The 22,453-nt window shown below is 37.4% G+C and overlaps 1 non-coding gene across 1 annotated transcript; it reads left to right on the forward strand.

Moving 5' to 3' along the window:
- The first annotated feature begins 11,045 nt into the window (after positions 1-11,045).
- Trnav-aac43 (transfer RNA valine (anticodon AAC) 43) lies at positions 11,046-11,118 on the forward strand. Its single transcript has one exon. It is a non-coding gene; the product is annotated as a tRNA-Val (tRNA).
- The last annotated feature ends 11,335 nt before the right edge of the window (positions 11,119-22,453 follow it).

Consider the following 22,453-nt stretch of genomic DNA (forward strand, 5'->3'; position numbering starts at 1 on the left):
CAAAGCAAAGAAGCAACATACTGTGCTGCTGCAAAATACATGTCAATAATTAACATTGGAAGACTGAGAAGATATAAACTGCGGAGAGAACAAAACCAGTGTCCTTAGCAAAACAATAGGAAAAGGGGGGAATGAAGCTGCTCTGTGCTTAGATTTCAAATGCACTGTTGGAAATTTTGTCTTATATTACTACTTTTAAACTTACTTCTTGATTTTGTATTATGATAATAGCAGCTTAAAGTATGGATTAGAAGTGCCATTAAAGCACTCCACTGGTAATGACGTTTTTACTCTCTTCTCACTTTTGAACATAGATATTTGATGTTAACATTGTCATTTCACATGAAGTGATTTAAATGCTGATATGTTCACAGTGTTGGGAAATCAAACCTAAGACAATTAACCTGTTCAGTATATACTCATTCCCTGAGTTATATTTTGTTCTGGTGTTTTGGTTTTAGTTTGTTTGTTGATGTTATTTTAAAATACTTGTTGTATCTTACTGTGTAGCACAGCTGACGCCACATTCACAGAACTTTGTGCTCACTAATTTTTCTCTTAGAATTATAGCTGTATGCCACTACCCCAATTTATGCCATTTGTGATAGATATTTTCTAAAAAATAAAAAGAAGTTCTGCATTTTATAAATATTGGTCTCAATATTTTTAAAGCCATATATAATTACTAATCAATTATATATTGCATGAATTAAATAGGTAATCCTCCCATAGTGAACATCCTACTTGTTTTATAGAATTTTTTTATTGTTAATTGAAGAACTACATGGAGCATACTTTAGAGCATACTGAAAAAGTCATTTTATGCATGAAGTCATGGAATTAAGGCAGATTCATATATCAGAAACTCTAATATCGATCGGTACCTGATGTCTAGTTAATTTATAGTCTGTCATTTGGCATGAACAAATTCACAATTAATTTTTTAAAGATAAGGTGAATTTTTATTCTAAGAGATTTGCTCATAGAATTGTGATGAGAAGTCCTGAGTAGAACTCCTTCAAAAGAGACAGAATTAAACTACAGGGAAGAGAGAACTGTGTAATAGTGTGTGTCTAGTCTATCATAAAAAAAATGGCCTAGATTCTTTACCTGACCATTTCCAAGAGTGCAGGTGTTTTGAAGGTCAAGAAAAGGAGGTTATGGGGCTGGGGATTTAGCTCAGTGCTAGAGCGCTTACCTAGGAAGCGCAAGGCCCTGGGTTCGGTCCCCAGCTCCAAAAAAAAAAAAAAAAAAAAAAAAAGAAAGAAAGAAAAGAAAAGAAAAGGAGGTTATTTGAGCAAAAGTGAGAGACTGTCACATCTATGGCCCTGAGCCATTGCTGCTCTAGAAAACCCACACCACTCCCTCAAATCTGAAATGTTTATGTCATATGACCCACAGAAATAGCAATGGTGCTGAGACCAACTTGCATTTTTATCTCTGCTGAGAGGTTTTCATCCTAACCATGGAGGTTAATTGCATGCACAAGGGACAGATCTTTCTGTTCTCTGCATTTTGTTTGCCTCCTCTAACAGCATGCAACAACTGTGTGAAGGAACCCAAGAGCTTGTTATACATTACTGTGACCAAAGTATGAACAGGACATGGGGTACCTACCAGTATGCCTGATGAAGGAAGAGGGTAGTTAACAGAAACTGAACACAGAGTAGGCAGGGTTTGGTTTTTGTTTCTTTGTTTGTATGTCAGAGACAGGAGGATGCATATAACTGTAAAGCCAAAGAGCAACAGCTTCCTCTAAGCTCTGTAGAGTTGAGTTCTGAATTTATGGAAGACTGTAAACTGTTAAGCGGCACAATCAGCATTGAAGATATAGTGACTGCAGAAGAAATGGAACTGACTGACACTCATATTTTGTTTCTTTATCCAAGCTTCACCTTAAAAGAGGAAGCACTAAACTTCACATGACCAAGAAATAAAACAGAGAAGTGAAGAACATGAAGAAATTCTGTTTTCTTAAGTTTCATCTTACAAAATTTTTGTGAAAAAACAAAAATAACAGTATACTTACATACACATTACACACACACACACACACACACACAGATACACACACACATTACACAACACACACATTCATTTTTGTTTTACTGTAAAAACCGTATTTGTGAAACCACAACTGCCCTCTTCTTTATGTTGAGAGAGACACAATCTAAATCCTACATTTAAACCTTCCAGTCACACCCTAAAACCTCAGCACCATCTTTGCTCAGCTGTGAGCTCTTTTTCCTCTCCCTGGCTGAGATGAGGGACAGCTGAAGCAGCCACCAGTCCATAGGAAATAATGGTCTGATCACTTGCTTCACTGGGAGAACTGGCTTATCCTGGTCAATGTCTCACCACTTGGTGCTGTCTTTTAAGGTAGAATTTTTAACTACAATGAAATATGATAAACTTCATAGGTATTAAGGAAACTCCAAACAGCTCTATTTTGAGATTTCCTGTGTGTGTGTCCACCCTGTGCATCTATAATGACAGTTATTTTAACACTCTGCCTTTCCTGCCTACCCACATTGTTCTAGATGGACTCAAGCACTGATAGAATATAAGAACTTGATTCAGGAGTGTATTCAGAATGATAAAAGGGGCTCAGATAGGGTTTATTGCAGATAACTGGGCTCTTCAATATCCAGGGATACAAGTCACTCTTGGAGAAGACAATTAAGAAACAATCCATGAGACCTTTGTTTCTTCAGTCTCTGTTTTCTCATTATGTCATACTTCAGAGCAGACACTCTAATCCAGTTCAGCTGCATCCTCTATGGAGTCTGCAGGTTCAGCTCATCACCGTAAAGCAATTATTCTTTTAAATTTATCTCTTCTTTATGGTGTGTGGTCTCATATAATTCAGGATGGCCCAGAATTATGATGTATGTGACATAGCTCTGAAACTCCTTCAAACCTGTTTGATCTGGATTTTCAAAGTGATCTACCATATCCAGCATTTGAATCTTTCATTAACTTTTTATTGTGTAATTATTTTTTTTTATTTTGATGGGAAATATTATTCAATAAGCCTAGGGATCCAACTATTGAAAGAGGGAAAAGTATCTGTAATTCAGCTTATAGCTTAGCCCTTTGTATGAAACAGTTCTCTCTCATTTTAAGTAAATATATAGGAGTTCAATAGGAAAATTCCAAATAACCTCAGCTATCATTCATAGTCCTGACAACAATGTGGAGTAGCCATATCAATAATGGTTAGTCTTCCACAGAAACCAGTATTTATTCACAGAATCCACATGTAACATCTCAGAGAATCTTTTGGACTAAATGCATTTTTATGGTCTGTTTCAACTCACCACACAATAGAATCAGCTAATGTAAGTGCCAGCATTTCCAAGCTTCAATCTTGGACTAAGAAACAGCAGCTCTCCAGAATCCTAAATGTTTTTCCTGCCACAGTGGGACTAAGAGACCCAGCTTTGTGTACTAAACAACCACTGGGTTGTCAGCTCCCAACTCAGAGGCAAGTATTGTGCAACTACTCCAAGTGTCAAGACAACAGCTAGGAGAACCAAGCAATTAAGTGTGTTTACCACTCTGCATTGTGATTCAGCTGTTGTTAATTGTATATAAGTGCAGAACTAATAAGTCATTTCATGTGTTACCTTAGGGTTACTATGTGTCTTAATCAGGCTTTCTGTTCCTGCACAAACCTGAACAAAAAGCAAGTTGGGGAGGAAAGTGTTTCTTCAGATTAATCAGTTTATTCCAAATTACTGTTCATCACCAAAGGAAGTCAGGGCTGGAAGTCAAACAGATCAGGAAGGAGGTGCTGATGCAGAGGCCATTGAGGGATATTACTTACTGGCTTGCTTCACTTGGTTTGCTCAGCTTGCTTTCTAATAGTACCCAAGACCACCAGCCCAGGATGGCACCAACCACAATGAGCTGGGACCTTCCCCGTTGTTCACTACTTGAGACAATGCCTTAGAGCTGGATCTCATGGAGGCGTTTCCTCAACTGAGGCTCCTCTGTTTTAACTCCAGCTTTTGTCCAGTCGACACACAAAACTGGCCAGTACACTATGTTGAATACAAATGGCACTCATAGTCTTTATTGGGTATCCCTAAGGTCATGCCCACTGATTCTTGGGTGAACCTCCATTATCCCCAGTCTCTGTCTTATGTTGGACACTGAACCAAATAAACATTAAAGGGACTGGTTCAGTTCATGGCACATGTTGCTACTAGATGTTAAAGGAATATGGAACAAGCATATACTTGAAGGCTCAAAGCAGAAATTATAGAGAAACTTTATTTCAGTCTTTCTCCATATCTCAAGTTTAGCTCCTTTTCTTTTTCTCTTGTTGTTGTTGTTTATGTTGTTGTTGTTTATGTTGTTGTTGTTGTTGTTGTTGTTGTTGTTGTTGTTGTTCTTCTTCTTCTTCTTCTTCTTCTCCTCCTCCTCCTCCTCCTCCTCCTCCTCCTCCTCCTCCTCCTTCTTCTTCATCTTCTTAATTATTTAAAAATTGTATTTAATTTTTTTACACTCCAGATTTTATTTTCCTCTCAGTCTACCCTCTCACTTTTCCTCATCCCATACCTCCTCCTCATCCTCCTGACTTCAAGGTGATTTCCCCACCCCTAAATCCCCTACCCCAGCACAACTTGAAAGTCACTGGGGGCTCTATTCTCTTGAAGGTTAGGTGAAGTTTAGGTGCATCTTCTGTGACTGAATCCAGACTCAGCACTCCTCTGCTGAATATGTGATGGGGGCCTCATATCAGCTGGTGTATGCTGCCTGGTTGGTGGTCCAGTGGCTGAGAGATCTTCAGAGTCCAGGTTAATTGAGACTGCTCATCCTCTTATAGGGTCTCCCTCCTCCTCAACTTCTCAGAGATTTCCCCTAATTCAACCACAGGGGTCAGCAGCTTATGTCAATTGGTTGGTTGTAAATATTTGCATCTGACTCTTTCAGAGGGCAGTCATGACAGCTCCATTTTGTGAGTGCTCCATAGCCTCAGTAATAGTGTCAGGTCTTGGGGCCTCCCCTTGACCTGGATCCTACTATGGGCCTGTTGCTGGATCTCCTTTACCTCAGTCTTCAGTTCATTTCCATCCCTTCATATCTTTCAGACAAGAACATTTATGAGTCAGCATTTTGACTGTGGAATAGTAACCCAATCACTCACTTGATGCCCTGTCTTTCTGCTGGAGATGAACTCTAAAAGTTCCCTCTCCCAATTGTAGGGCATTTCATCTAAGGTCTCTTCCTTTAAGTCTTAAGAGTCTCTTGCTTCACAGGTCACTGGTACATTCTGGAGGATCCTCCCAACCTCCTACCTCCTGAGGTTGCCTGTTTCCATTCTTTCTGCTGGTCCTCAGGCCTTTCAGTCCTTTCTCCCATCTAATAACATATCAATGTTCCCTCTCCTCCCCAACCCCCAATTCCCTTTCCCTCCCAGAGCCCTCCATTCCTGCTTGTGATTGCTTTCTTTTATTCAATGGTTTATATATTCACCACTCTCTCCACTCCTCATATATCCACACTCACTTGCCACTTCCCATTAACCCTTCCCCTTTTCCTCAAATAAAAGGAAACACTCCATGGCTAAGAAACTGCTCTGGCATCTGCAATTAGAGCAGGCATAGCTTCTGCCTCTAAGGCTAGACAAGACCATCCTTATTGGGGAAGATGATCCAAAGTTAAACAACAGATTGGCAGCAGCTTCCACTCCAATACTTAGGGGACCCATGTGAAAACTAAGTCATACATAGAATGAAAATATATAGGGGTCCCAGTTTTAGCTGAATCATGGTTTTTGGTTGGTTGTTCTTTCTCTGTGAGGCCACATAGGTCCAGGTTAGTTGACTGTGTAGGTCTTCTTGTGATATCAGTGACCTTCAGACTCTTTCTATCCTATCCCTCACTCATTCACAATAGTTCCTGAGCCTTTCCTAATATTTGAATGTGGAGACACTACACATGTATTCATCAACTAATAGATGAAGACTCTCAGGAGACAGTTATGCTAGGTCCCAATCTGAAAGCATTAGAGAATATCATTAATCATGTCAGGGTTTGGCTCTTTCTCAAGTTGTGGCAGTCAGTTGTTGGCCATTCCCACCATCTCTGCTCCATCTTTATTCAAGTGTATTTCGTAGGCTGGAGAAATGTTCAGTCAAAGTTGTTGGATGTAGCTTGGTGTCCATTTCCTTCCTGGAAGTCTTATCTGTCTGAGAGGTGTTGCCACTTCAGTCTCCATATACCCAGTTAGTAGATGTCTAAACTAGGGTCATTCCCATAAAGACTCAGAAGTTTCCTCCATCCCAGGTCTCAGGCTATCCCCAGACATGTCCCATAAATGGGTCCCCTTTTCTCTCAAAATCCTTTTCTGCTTTCCTGCACCACACTAGATCCCATCCCCATTAGTTTCCTCACCCACTCTCCCCATTCATACACCTCTGATATATATTTATTTCCCCTTCTAAGTGAAATATAAGCATCTTCACTTGAGTCCTCCTTATGACTTAGTTCCTTTAAATCTATGACATGTAGCATGTATCTCCTGTACTTTAAGGATAATGTCCACTTATAACTGAGTACATAGCATATATGTCTTTCTAGATATGAATTACATCACTTGGGACCATAATTTCTAGTTCAATTAATTTACTGCAAATTTCATGATATCCTTGTTTTTTGCTATTGTTGTTTTCTTCATGTTATTACTGTTTTATTCTAAATATGGAAAAGTTACATTTTTATTGGATACTTTTATTTATATTTCACATGTTATTCTTTTGCTAGGCTTTGAGTCTATAAGCACTGTATAGTAGCTCCCCCCCACTTCTTCTGTAAGGGTGTTCCCAGTAACCAAACACACCCCCCTTCCCACCTCCCCACCCTGATATTCCACTAAATAGGTAGGTCCAGCCTTGGCAGGACCAAGGAAAAAGATTCTCATTGGAGCCCAAGCAGGCCATCCTTTGCTATATATGCAGCTAGATCCATGGGTCTATCCATGTTTAGTCTTTGAGTAGTGGTCTAGGACCTGGGAGCTACGGTTTGTGGGTTCTGTTGTTCTTCAAGGGTTGCAAGCCCCTTCAACTTCTTCAATACTTTCTCTAATTCCTCCAGTGGGGACCCTGTTCTCAGTTCGATTGTTTACTGCTAGCATTTGACTCTGTATTTGTCATGTTCTGGCTGAGTCACTCAGATGACAACAATATCAGGCTCCTTTCAGTGACACACACACACACACAAACACACACACACACACACACACACACACACACACACACACACACACACACACACACACATATATATATATATATATATATATATATATATATATATATATATATATATATGCCCTGAATGGTCATTCCTTCAGTCTCCACTCCAAACTTTATCAACAAATCCCCTCCTTTAAATATTTTTGTTCCCCTTTTAAAGAAGGCCTGAAGAGTCTTTGCTTTGGTCAACCATCTTCTTGAGCTTCATGTGGTCTGTGAATTGAATCTCTGGTAATTCAAACTTTGGGGCTAATATCCACTTATAAATGAGTGCGTACCATGTGTGGTTTTCTTTTTGTGATTTGGTCACCAAATTAAGGTTGATATTTTCTAGCTCCATTCTTTTGCCTGTGAATTTCATGAAGGCATTGTTATTGAAAGCTGAGAAATATTTAGTGTGTAGGTATACCACATTTTCTGTATCCATTCCTCTGTTGAATTGCAACTAAGTTCTTTCCAGCTTCTGGCTATTATAAATATGGCTGCCGTGAACATAATGGAGCATGTGTCTTTGTTTTATGTTGGAGAATCATTTGGGCATATACACAGGAATGGTGTAGCTGGGTCCTCAGATAGTACCATGTCAATTTTTTTTTAAGAAATGTCCAGACAGATTTCCAGAGTAAGTGTAACATCTTGCAATCTCACCAACAATAGAGAAGTGTTCCTTTTTCTTCACAGCCTCACAAGCATCTGTAGTTTTTGTTCTTAGCCATTCTGACTGCTGTGAGGTGGAATAACAAGGTGGTCTGATTTGCATTTCCCTGATGACTAGGATGACGAATATTTATTTAGGTACTTCTCAACCATTTGATATCCCTCAGCTGAACATTCTTTGTTTAGCTCGGTACCCCATTTTTTAATTGGGTTATTTGGCTCTCTGAAGTGTAACTTGTTGTGTTCTTTGTATATTTTGGATATTTGCCCTTTATCAGATGTAGAATTTGTCAATATCTTTTCCCAATCTGTTGGTTGCCATTTTGTCCTAATAATAGTTTCCTTTGCCTTACAGAAACTCTGCAGTTTACTGAGATCTCATTTGCTGATTCTTGATCTTAGAGCATAAGACATTGATGTTTTGTTCAGGAAATAAGAAATGCCCATGTATTTGAGACTCTTCCCCACTTTTTCTCCTATTACTTTGAGTGTACCTGGATTTATGTGGTAGTCCTTGATCCACTTCGACTGAACCTTAGTATAGAACCATGAAAATGGTACAATTTGCATTATTCTACATGCTGACCTCCAGTTGAACCAGCAACATTGATTGAAAATGGTATCTTTTTTACCACTGGATGGTTTTACCTCCTCTGTCAAAGATCAAGTGACCAGGTGTGTGTGGGTTCATTTCTGGTTTCATATTCTATTCCACTGGTGCATGTGTTTCATTTGGATAACCATAAGAAACTAACACACATTTAAAAAATAGCAGAAACGCAACAATTTAAGAAAAGGGACAAATATATTAAAGTACAAATATTGCCAAATTAACAGATAGAAATATTTATACCTTTTCCAAAAGCCAATTTGACTGGGAGGCTGGTATTCTAGCCCTCATAGCTCATAGCTGCAAAATAATTTTGGTAGAAGTTCTTTTCCTCCTTAGCCTACGTGTCACTTTCTTTCTCTCTGTATACAAGCCTGCAGCAAGAAAGCTTCTAGGTGTGATCCAAATTGACCAAACTGTTTTCTCTATATGCAGTAACCAAGGTGTTCAGTAATATGCTCTTATAATATTGATCTGGTGAGAAACTACAAGCAAAACAATAATCCATGTTGCTTTGGAGATCTCTGGGATGTTTCTGACCAACATCTGGCTGTGCTACTTGTGTACCATAAAAAGGTACCTCTATTCACTTATAACTATCAGTGCTGAGATTGCACAAGTTTCATTCTGTCAACACTTTGTCTTCTTAAGGGAAAAGTTTCATGGAACATTAGCCCCTTTTTGCAAACTATTGGCATTAATAAATGCAGCTCCTTATTGTTTTTATTTGCATCCATACAGGTAACCACAGCATACTCATTTGATAGTAATTCTCCACCATTGCTCTGCATGGATGCAGGTTTAACCTAACTGGGGCAATGAGCAAATGAAGACAGATATATGAAAGCTACTATAATCAGACAGTCTGGCGTCTCTGAAACAGGAATCATTTGGGATGATGATGATGATGATGATGATGATGATGATGATGATTACCTAATTCTTTTTCTTTCAGTCTTTATCCCTCTCCTGGCCCTCTAGACGTTCCTCATCCCATACTTCTCCCATCCTTGGTCTTCAAGCTGATGTCCCCATCCACCATCCTCCACCCCACTAGACCTCCCACTCACTGGGGCCTCAATTCTCTTGACCAATAGGGGCATCATCTCTCATTGAGGTAAGTCCAGGCAGTTTTATGCTCTATCTGTGTCAGGGACCTCATATCAGGTCTTGTATACTGCCTGGTTGGTGGCTTGTTGTCTGAGAGATCTTGGGAGTCCAATAACTCAGACTGGTTGGTTTACCTATAGGGTAGCCCTACTTCTCAGCTTCTTCCACTTTCTCCTTACTTAAGCCACAGTGGTCCCTGACTGCTTTCCCTTGGTATCTGTACCTGACTCTTCCAACTGATTGTTGAACCTCTCAGAGGGCAGCCATGCCTGGGCTCCTGTTTTAAGCATTCCATAACATCAATAATAGTGTCAGGCCTTGGATGTTCCACTTGAGATTGATCTCAATTTGGACCTGTCACTGGCTAGCCTTTCCCTTAGGCTCTTTTCCACTTTTCTTCCTGCAGTTCTTTTAGAGAAGCAAAAGTCTGGGTCAGTGTTATTGACTGTGGGATGGCAAATTCACCTGCTCCACTTGATTCCCTGTCTTTCTACTGGAGGTGGACCCTACATGTTCCCTCTACTCACTGTAGGATATTTCATCTAAGGTCCTTCCCTCTGAGTCCCCAGAGTCTCTCACCTTCCCAGGTCTCTGGTACATTCTACAACAATGCACCTAAACCCCTACTTCTCAAGGTTCCCATTTCCATTCTTCCTGTTGGCCCTTGGGGGTTCAGTCCCATCCTCCCCAGTACCTTAACATATTCCCTTTCCCCTCCTTTCCTCTTTCCTACACAGGTAACACCCTCCTTTTGCCACTCCCCACCCCCATAATTGTTTTCTTCACCCTCCCAAGTTTGATTGAGTCATCTTCATTGAGCCCTTCAGCTTCTTAAGGTTCTTGAGTTCTATGGATTGTATCCTGGATATTCTGTACTCTTTTTTTGTTCATATCCACTTCTTAGTGAGTACATGCCATGTGTAGCTGGGTCTTCAGGTAGATCTACTTCCAGTTTTCTGAGGAACCTCCAAATTGATTTCCAGAGTGATTGTACCAGTTTGCAAACCCACCAGCAATGGAGAAGTGTTCCACGATCTCTACATCCTCCTATTGGCATGTTGTATCATTTAAGTTTTTGATCTTAGTCATTCTGATTGCTGTAAGTTGGAATTTCAGGGTTGCTTTGATTTGCATTTCACTGATCACTAAGAACTTTAAGCATTTCTCTAAGTGTTTCTCTGCCATTACATATATCTCTGTTATGAATTCTCATTTTATGTCTACATCCTATTTTTTGATTGGGTTGCTTCTTCTTTTTTTGTGGTTAGCTTCTTAAGTTCTTGATATATTTTGAATATTAGCCCTCTATCCAATGCAGGGTTAGTGAAAATTTTTTACCAATCTGTAGGTTGCTGATTTGTCCTATGGACTATGTCTGTTGCCTTAAAGATTCTTTCTAGGGGTTGGGGATTTAGCTCAGTGGTAGAGCGCTTGCCTAACAAGCACAAGGCCCTGGGTTCGGTCCCCAGCTCCAAAAAAAAAAAAAAAAAAAAGAAAAACAAAAAAAAAGATTCTTTCTAGTTCCATGAGGTTCCAATTTTTTTAATAATTCTTGAACTTAGAATATTAGCCATTGAAGATTTGTTTAGGAACACACACATACACACAAAGAGAGACACACACACACAGACACAGACACACACACACAGAGACACACACACACACACACATGACAATGAATTCGAGGCTTTTCACACTTTCTCTTATTTTTTTTTTTTTTGGTTCTTTTTTTCGGAGCTGGGGACCGAACCCAGGGCCTTGCGCTTCCTAGGTAAGCGCTCTACCACTGAGCTAAATCCCCAGCCCCTACTTTCTCTTATTTTTATATTCAGTGTATATGGGTTTATGTTGAGGTCCTTGATACACTTGAAGAGTAGACTGAAGGAAATAGTAAACCTCATGACTGAAATTAAACAAAAAGAAACATACCTAACTATAAAAGATTGTACCACATCAAAAGCTGGTCCTTCAAGGAAATCAACAAAATATTTAAGCCCCTAGAAAAACTAAATAAACAGCAGAGAAATAGTATCCAAACTAAGCAATCCCATTAAAGCCAGGGAAAAGATAAGGCTGCACACTCTCTCCCTCACTATTCAATATGGTACCCGAAGTTTTGGCCAGGACAATTAGAAAACAAAAGGAGATCAAAGGGATAAATATTGGGAAGAAAAAGTCAAGACATCACTATTTGCAGGTCATATGACAGTATACATTACCAATCCCCAAAATTCCACTAGAGAGCTCCTGTACTTGATAAACAACTTCAGCAAAGTGGCTGGATTTAAATTAACTCTACAGAATCAGTAGCCTTAATCTACCCTAAGTATAAATTGGCAGAGTAAAAATATAGGGAAACAACACCCTTCCCAATAGTGATAAATAACATATTTTGGTGTGACTCTCACTAAGAAAGTGAATAATATATATGACAAGAACTTCAAATCACTGAAGAAAGAAATTGAGGAAGATTTCAGAAGTTCAGAAGATCTCCCACACTCATGGATTGGCAGGATTGATATAATAGAAATGGCCATCTTACCAATAGCAATGTACAGGTTCAATTGTTTTTCATAGCGTTAGAAAGAGTAATTCTCAAATTCATTTGGAATAATGAAAACCCCAGGATAGGTAAACAATTCTTAACAATAAAAGCACTTCTGGTGGAATGACCTTCCCTGACCTCAAGTTTTATCATAGAGCAGTAGTGATATAAAGCACATGGTTTTGTTACAAAAACAGGAACATAGATCAGTGGAATAGAATTAAAGACCCAGAAATGAACCCACTACCCCATGGTCACTTGAGCTTTGATAAAGAAGCTTAAATAATCCAGTGGAAAACAAAACAGCATTTTCAACAAACGGTACTGGTTCACCTGGAAATCTGCATGTAGAAGAATTTAATTTGATCTGTTCTTATCTCCTTGTACAAAGCTCAAGACCAAATTGATCAAGGATCTCCATATAAAACCAGGTATGGTGAATCTAATAGAAGAGAAAGTGAGGAAGTGACTCAAATACTCAGAAACAGGGAAAAATTTCCTGAACAGGGCTCTAATGGCTTATGCTTTAAGATCAACAATTGACAAATGACACCTGATAAAATTGAAAAACTTTTGTAAGGCAAAGAACACTATCAAAATGACAAAATAGCAACCTCCAGATTGGAAAAATATCTTTACCAACCCTATATCCAATATAGGGCTAACATCCAAAATATACAAAGAACTCAAGATGTTAGGACACCAAAAAAGCAAATAACCCTATTAAAAAGTGAAGTACAGAGGTAAACAGAATTCTCAACTGAGAAATCTCAAATGGCTGAGAAACACTTAAAGAAATGTTCAACAACCTTACTCATCAGAGAAATGGAAACCAAATTGATCCTGAGATTCCACCTCTCACCTATCATAATAGATAAGATCAAAAGTGCAGGTGACATCAAATCTTGGCAAGAATGTGGAGAAAGGGGAATGTTTCTCAATTGCTGGTGGGATTTGCAAGCTTATAAATCAATTTTTGAAATCAATCTGTCTGTTCCTTGGAAAATTGGTAATAGCTCTAACTGAAGACCCAACGATACCATTAATGCACATATATCCAAAATATGTCACAACATATAACATGTACACATGCTCTACTATGTTCATAGAAGCCCTATTTATAATAGCCCAAAGCTGAAAACAACCCAGAAGTCCCTCAACAGAAGAATTGATACAGAAAATGTGGTAATTTACATAATGGATTCCTACTCAGAGCTTAAAAACAATGATTTCGTGAAATTCCCAGGCAAGCAGATGGAACTAGAAAATGTAATTCTGAGTGAGATAGCACAGACAGAAGAAAACATACATTGTATGTACTCACTGCTGTGTGGAAATTAGCTCAGAACCTCACAATGCCAAGTTTCAACTCACTGGCAATATGGAACATAGTAGGAAGGAAAAACAAGGTGTAGATGTTTCTGTCTTGTTTCAGGGGAAATAGGAAAATCGAGGGAGGTATAGGGAGAGGGGGATCTGAGAGGAAGACAAGAGATGGAGAAAATAAGGGTGCTGTAATAGGTACTGGAGTGGATGGGAGAGAGGTACAGATGGACAGGAAATCAAATAAAATTATGTTGCTAGGATGTATGGGAGGAGACAAGGAACTGGGGATAGCCATTGAATGATTCCTAGACAAAAAGAAAACAACAGGCTCCCAGGACCCACGTTGGATGACTATAGCCCAAATGCTCAGAGGCTCAGAATGTAGAACCTATAGCGACCTCCTCCAACAGATAAGCACAGTCCCAACACACCCGTCTCAATATTTTTAACCCAGAAATATTCTTGTCCAAAGGAAGAACAGGGAAAAATGGAGCACAGATTGAAGGAAGGGCAAACCAGGGAATGCCTCACCTGGGGATCCATCCTGTCTGCAAACACCAATCCCTGCACTGTTGCTATGGTCAAGAGGCACTTACTGACAGGAATCTGTTGTGGCTGCTTGTTGGGAGGTCTGGCCAGCAACTGACCAATGAAGATGTGAATGTGTGGAGCTAACCATCAGACTGACCTCAGGGACCCTGGTGGAAGAGCTGATAGAAGAACTGGAGGAGCAGAGGGAAATTGCAATCCCATAGGGAAAACAGTATCAACAACATCAGTTGGCAGCACCACTCAGTGCTCCCAGAGACTAGACCACCAACAATGGAGTGAGGGAGAGATCAAGGACTCTGGATACATATGTAGCAGAGGATGACCTTGCCTGACATCATTGGGAGAGGAGGTCCTGAATCCTGTGGTGGTTTGATGCTCCAGTGTAGAGTGATGCTGGAGCAGTGGGGCAGGAGAGGTTGGGTGGGCAGGAAAGTATCCTCATTAAAGCAAAGGGAAGGAAGGGGTAGGTGCATATTGGCAAGGGGAGTGTTGTTGAGTGATAACTGGGAAGTGGGATTTCATCTGAGAATTAAACTAATAAAATGATTAACGAAAAATAAAAATGAAAACATGAACATGGAGAAACTGTTGATTTAGTTATAAATTACAGAAAGTTACTTGTGACAAAGGTGGCTTACATTTTTTTATATAAAAATGTCAGTTTCCATTCACTCATGAGATTGTTAAAATACTAATGTTCAGAATGTTTTATATGGAAAATAAACAAAAATAGACAAAAGAAATCAGAAATGAAAAAGGAGACATAACAACAGAAATGGAAGAAATTCCAAAACATCATCAGATCCTACTACAAAAGCCTATAGTCAACAAATGGATGAAATGGATGAATTTCTAGACAGTTACCATATAACAAAGTTAAATCAAGTGTAAGTAATATATCTAAACAGGTCAATATCACCCTAGGAAATAAAAGACATCATTAAAACACTCTCATCCCCGCTCCGCAGAAAAAAAGTCCAAGGTCAAATGGCTTTAATGTAATATTCTAAGCGACCTTCCAAGAAGAACTAATGAAAATGATATTCCTCGAACTATTCCATAAAAATATAAAAGGAAAAGTACATAATTCATTCTATGAAGCCACAATTACTCTGACACCTAAAACACACAAAGACCCAACAAAGAAATAGAACTTAACACCAATTTCACTTTGAATATCTGCAAAAATACCAAATAAAAAAATCTCAAAAAAAATCAAAGAAAACATCAAAACCATTATTCAGCATGATCAAAAAGGCTTAATTCCAGGGATGCAATGTTGGCACAATATGTGAATATCCATTAATGCTTTCCACTATATAAACAAACTCAAAGAAAAAAATTACATGATCAACTCATTAAATCCTCAAAAATTCTTTGACAAGCTATAACACTCTTGTTAAAAGTATTGGAGAGAGCAGAAATTCAAGAAATATGCTAAACATAATAAAAGCAATATACAACAAACCAACAGCCAATATCAAATTAAATGGAAAGAAAAATGAAGGAATCCCGCTAAAATCAGAGCATATACAAGGATGCCCCCTCTTTCCATATCTATTCAATATAGTACTCTAGTACTAGTTCTAGATAGAGCAATAAGACAACAAAAGGATGTCAAAGGAATACAAATTGGCAAAGAAAAATTCAAGGTATCACTATTTGCAGATGATACGATAGTATACATAAACAACTCCAAATAGTCTACCAGAGAGCTTCTAGGATTTATAACTGCAGCAAAGTGGCTGTATATAAAATTACCTCAAATGAATCAGTAGCCTTCATTCGTCACAATGATAAATGGGTTGATAAAGAAAGTAGAGAAACCATATCATTCACAATACTCTCAAATAATAAAAATTTCTTGTGGTGACTCTAACCAAACAAGTGAAAGATCTATATGACAAGAATTTCAAGTTTCTCAAGAAAGAAACTGATGAACACCTCAGAAAATGGAAACATCTCCCATGCTCATGGATTTGTATAATTAATATAATAAATTAAAAAGCAATCTTGATATTCAACTCAATCCCCACCTAAATTCTAACACAATTCTTTGAAGACATGGAAAGAGCAATTCTCAAATTCATCTTGAAATATAAAATACAAAACAAAACAAAACAAAACAAAAAAAAACAGAATAGGAAAACAATTCCTAACAATAAAAGAATTTTTAGGGGAATCATCATACCTGGCCCAAACTATACTACAGTGCAATAGTGATTAAAAGTGCATGGTAATGGTATAGAGACAAACAAGTTGGTCAATAGAATATAATTGAACTCCCAGAAATAAAACCAACAACAACAGACCCTTAATATTTGACCAGGAGCCAAAAATATAGGCTGGAAAAAAAAGAACGTATCTTCAATAAATGGTGCTGGTGTAACTGGCAGTTGGTATGTAGAAAAATGAAAATTGATCCATACATGTCACCTTACACAAAGTTAATCAAGAACCATATGTAAAGGAAAAATTAGTGTTTTCCTATAGAGTCTCACTGGGTATACAAACCACATTTAAAGCCAGATCCCTTGCCCTACAGTAGAACGTCAACACAAAATGCATTCAATGCACTTTAGGAAGATTTTTGTCTCACAATGTCTCACAATGTCTCAAATGTTCAGCATTAATCTTTTCTCTTTCTTCCTCATTGCCCCTTTGTTTATGTGTTAAGGTTTCTAGTTTTGTGGCTACAGGTTTCTGTGTTTACAAATGTGTATATCTCTGTGTCTATTTGTTTTTTTTTTTTTTCGGAGCTGGGGACCGAACCCAGGGCCTTGCGCTTCCTAGGTAAGCGCTCTACCACTGAGCTAAATCCCCAGCCCCTCTTTTTTGATTTTTCTATGTTTTGTTTTTCTTCTGTTTTTTTTTTTTTTGTCCAACTTGGAATTTTTTACTTTAAGTAATTTTATATTATTGTTACAATGGGCATAAGTATTTGTATGCAAAAGAGAGAGAGGAAAGATTACTTGGAGAGAGTGAGAAAAGTAGGAACAAACTGAGAAGTGTGAATGGCATAACAGAATATGAATATATACTATTACAAAATTTGACTTCAATACAAATATATTTAAAATAAAACTTTTTTGAAAAGTAAAGTCAGTTTTAAGTGACCTGCACATTGAGAAACACACAGAACTTGTTGAACAAATTTCTGCTATAATATTTAAAAGGGAAGAAGGACTATGCTGCTCTTACAGAGGAAATGAGTTTATTTCCCAGCACTCACTTTGTTTATAACCTCACAACAATACAATTTCCATATTCTGGCTTCTGCTGGAACTGATACACACAATGCATTGAGCAGAAAAACATCAATAAATTTATAAATAAAAAAATGAGAGTAAAATATTATCTGATCTAAATGTGTATGTTAAAACTACATAATTTCTGGAAATATTAACAGATAAAACTTCTGCAGTTGAATGTAATCAAAGACATGTTGAAAGCACAAGAAACTACTAAGTCAGTGTTCAATGGGATGTTAAATTATCTATTATTAAGTGATGTATTACAGAAAATGCTGAACGAGACAACAGGAACTGGTTCTGGCAGATTATCAGTAGTTTTGAATCCAAATTATTTGAATGCATGTCTCATGAATGCAGTTTATATGTATATGTATGTATGTATGTAATTATGTATGTATAAATGTATGTATGTAAATACATTTATATGTATATTTACTTATACTTTGAAGACAGAAAAATCTAATACGAAATGAGCTTATATGAACAGATATTTGAGAAAGGAAATCACGTACCTGAGTGACCTATAAGTACATGAAAAAATGGTTAGTATCATTAGATCTCAGAGAAATAATAACTGGTCAGTTCATTCAGGTGGTATATATTCAAGCATTGATATCATCAAATATTGGTTAAAATGACATGTGATATGATATAAGTTCCTTATGAAACAAATCTCCACTTAATACTGGAAAACATATATAGCTCTGAATGTTTAACAAAATAGATATGGATGGATATATGATTGATAGATAAAAATAAAAGTATAAAATGTATTTCACACAGTGAAACACATAAATTAATTTGACAACTTTATTCAAAATTGTTAAAACTTAGAAACATATGATATGTTCACATGTTCTTTGTATAACAGTAAAGTGTTGATTAATGAAAAGATTGAACCACTGCTTTGTGAAAAAAGTATGTTAACTTAAAATCATTAATAATAAAAATTAGCAGAGAAAATAGTGTCAAATACAAATCTGTGCAGAGGATATTGCACTCTGAACTAGTCCATACTAATTTATATTACAAGATAGCATGTGCCTACATGCCTGGGTCCTGGCAGGAAGGTCATTGGGTCAAAAAGAAATTTGTGAAATATAGTTTCTTTTGTAGAAATTAATGGCTCTCTTAGTCTGAATTTCTCTTGTGAAGTAACACTATGGTGAATGTAATTTGGAAAGGAGAGTAATTATTTTGTATATATTTCCACATTGTAGTCTGTCACTGAAGGAAATCTGGACAGAAACTCAAACCTGACAGGAACCATTAGGCAGAAGAAGATGTGGGGGTCAAGAAAGGTTGTGATCATTGACTTCCCATTGCTCAGTCTTATTTATTAGAATCTCCTAGACCACAAACACATAGGTGGCACCCACAAAATGACTGGCCTTCACACACAAATAGCTAATTAAGAAAATATCTACGGGCTTACCCACAGCCAGATCTTATTAAGGCACTTCAGAACTGAGGTTCCCTCCTGGGATATGATTCTATTTTGTGTCAAATGGACAAAAAACTACTTAGCACAACAGTGGTTGAAGAGATGTGCTTTTTTGACACAACTACTATTTCTAACGACTTACTGCAAATACTCCAACTTCAAGACCTGATATTTTTAAATGTCACAATCAAAACCACAAAGAAATTGCAAATCAGTAACCATTTTAAAACTGAAAGTCATGAGCACATTACAAGTAAATGTATAGCACAATACTGACCCTAAGGACATACTAACATCATCCAGAAAACAGACAGATATGAATGTAAATTATGGATTAGAACATACTAATAGATCAATAATAAATATGTTATTATCATTATAGTACTCTACTGTGAAAAAAATGCTTATCCCTAGAAAAATGTTCATAAACAATTTATAGTATTATTACTGTCATCATTAAGCTTCATGAGATAATGTTTCATTCTAGAGCAAATGATGTTTGAATCTCCATGTAGCCTAGGCTGCCCTCACATTCAGATATATAGAATATTTATAAGTCTGAGCTACCATACCTTCCTGGCCTCATTAATTTTACTGTATCTATGGGGTTACAAATTCCCAACAAATGGACCAGAAGGAGAAAGAGTGAAATTAAGAACACATGTGGACTACAGAAGGCTCTCAGAGTGTTTTGAACTAGTCATGGCAACTAGTCATGAAGTCTGAAATTATATTTTACAGAAAACATAGGTTTTCAAAATTATTTTATTTATAAACAGACCAGTCATTGCCCCCCATCAGTCTGCCCTTCACAGGTCCCCATCTCAAAATATTTTAAAAAATGCTACCTTTGTCTACATCAAAAAAAGAATACCAAATAGTAACTAACCAACACCTGAAAACCCACAACTGCAGATTAGTTATTAATTGGGCTATCAAGCCATTTGCTATGGAAATATTGTAATGACGATGTGATGTGTTCATTATCTATTGAGTTCTCCATGTGGTTCTGTGTGTCATTCAGGAGAAAATGTGAGGGAATTGTTTGAGTCTTGGAGCAAAGGATGTCCATTCTCCACATGCGAGTTGCTCCATCTGCCAAGAGGGAATACTGTGTCTGCTGTTAAGACAAATTTCAGAAGACTTCTTCCCTTTGCAGCTCATCTCTCTTTTCACACAGCAGACTATGACCTTTCCTTCACACTGCACAATGGGGCAGGGATTTTGTCCATTTCCTTTTCACAGATACAGAGATGTCTTTTACCACAGTCATCATCATGTAGGCCAACCATAGTGAAATATATGCAGCATCATGATTTTGCAGTGGTTTCATTGCCACCAAATCACTATAAAACAAAAAAGTTGTCAGTTATTAAAATTTGAAGTTCATGTGGTTGAAAGCCGTGATTTTTTGAAACAAATTTTCTTGAAGAAAATGTAAAGAATAAGGAATGAATTACATATGTATGACTAAAATATTTTTATTTCCCCTAAACTCCTAAAATGTAGTCTTGGGCCAGTGACTTGAATGTGTTAGGACTATTGACACCAAACCTGACCATCCCTTTTCAGCCCTCAGATGCTGCACAATAAAGAAGAGACCTAAGTCCTTACAGTTGTCAATGAATTACTCAGGTGTTGTGATCTGTGCATGCACATACACATAAATCCACACTAAAAGATATAAACAGTAAAACTTAACATAGAAACTGTCTCTGACCATGACTCAATGCATTATCCTTTCCATACCACTAATTTTGTGCAGCAAGGAAGATTATTTTTCAGCTTTGCAGAAACAATAAATGGTAATTTTATACTGAAGTTATTTTTCTATGGTATTTTGTACTATGATGACAGATTGAAAAGAAGAAATACATGTATGGGGGCATCTAGTACAGGTCTTATGCCTTGTTTTTAAAGAGAAAAAGGAGGTGCTTAATTCAATGACAAACAATGGTTTGTGAATACAATTTTGTTGTATCCATTTTGACTTCCCCAAATCAGAACTAACAGGTTTTCTTTGAAACATTGACTGAGTGATTCCCCTGCATTCAACTCAACTGCAATCTCTACTGTTTGGTATACTTTGTACCACAGCTATCTTACTGTGAAAAATAATTTTAAATGTTTAATAGTAAATGGAACAAAGAAGCTGTGATACATACCTATAAACTCAGCATTTGGGAGTAAAATACCAGGTAATAAGATTTTGGAATTCTGAATGCTAGAATTACAAACCAGGACTAAATTGACTTTGGAACAAGAACCTCATCAAATATTAACCAATAATTTAAAGTTTATTGAATATGTTTGTGAAAGGGAATGATGCTGATTTCTATATAGGCTAGGTTTCAGTAGAGGTGAGTTTCCAAAGGTTTAGCAGAGTTTGTCTGCCAATGAAAGCAACGAAAGGGAGGATGGATTAGGAGGTTTCAAGAGGAGAAACCAGGAAAGGGGATAACATTTCAAAGGTAAATAAATAAAACATATAATAAAAAAGTTGGGGAGGATCTCAGAATTGTGGGGTTGGAAGTCCTAAACAAAATATGATCTATGAAAAAAGTGTAACTTAATGATCAAAGTAGAGCTATGTGTGGTGGCAATGCACATCTTTAACCCCTGCATTTGTTGACAGAGGCTGGCCGATCTCTGAATGTGAGATTAGCCTTCTATACTGAGGAAGGTCCAGCAGAGTCTGAACTACAGAGAAACTCTGATTTCAAAACCCTAATATATATGAAGAATTAAACTACATATTTATAAGATACTAAATGAATATTGTAGTGCAAATCAGGAGATATTTCCAAGAAATTATTGGTCATGAAGGCAAAGAGGTTTCAAACACTTGCTTTTTTACCAAAAGTACTTGGTAACACCTTATTGCTGAAGATAAAACACACTGTGACACAAAGACATAGAGATTTAATGTCAAACCAATCAGGAAACATGTTCCTTTGGCTACATATCTAAGGGTCAAATGTGCATTGCCATATGATTGGAGGACAAAAGATATCAATGACTTTACTCCTACCACAGCTAGCTATATACATACTAAACAAGACATGCCCAGTGGTATCATTGTTAGTGTATAACTAATTGCATTCATACTGGATTTGAAACATTTACTTGAGGAATGTCATGTTTTAAATTCTAATCAAATCAAAAGCCCACAATTGCAGAGATCATGGGCCTTATGCTATATCTTCTATAATACTTCAGATACATAGTCATGTGGCAAAATTATGGTATTAATTATAGCCTAGAACTGGGTGTAATAGTTGGAGTTTCATTGGTGTGAAGACACACCATGTTCAAGTAAACTCTCATAAGAGACATGTAATTGGGACTTGCTCAAGGTTCAGGGGTTCAGTCAATTACCAAGGTAGGAGCATAGCAGCATCCACACAGATGGAGGAGTAGAGAAGGAGATAAAGATTTTACATCTATATCCCTAGACAGACAGGAGAAGATTGGCTTCCACATGACCAGGAGAAGGGTCTCAACATCTCCCCCAACAGGGACATTATTTCTCCAGCACAGGCACTAATACATCAACACAGCCATACTTTCTTACAGTACCACTAACTGGGACAAGCATAGTCAAACCACCATATTTCATTCCACAACTTCAATAGGATTATTCAAACCTATGACACACCTAAACATAATGCAAAATGCATTATTCAAACA

Source organism: Rattus norvegicus, chromosome 4 (genome assembly GCF_036323735.1).
Source record: "Rattus norvegicus strain BN/NHsdMcwi chromosome 4, GRCr8, whole genome shotgun sequence".
Taxonomy (NCBI): Eukaryota; Metazoa; Chordata; class Mammalia; order Rodentia; family Muridae; genus Rattus; species Rattus norvegicus.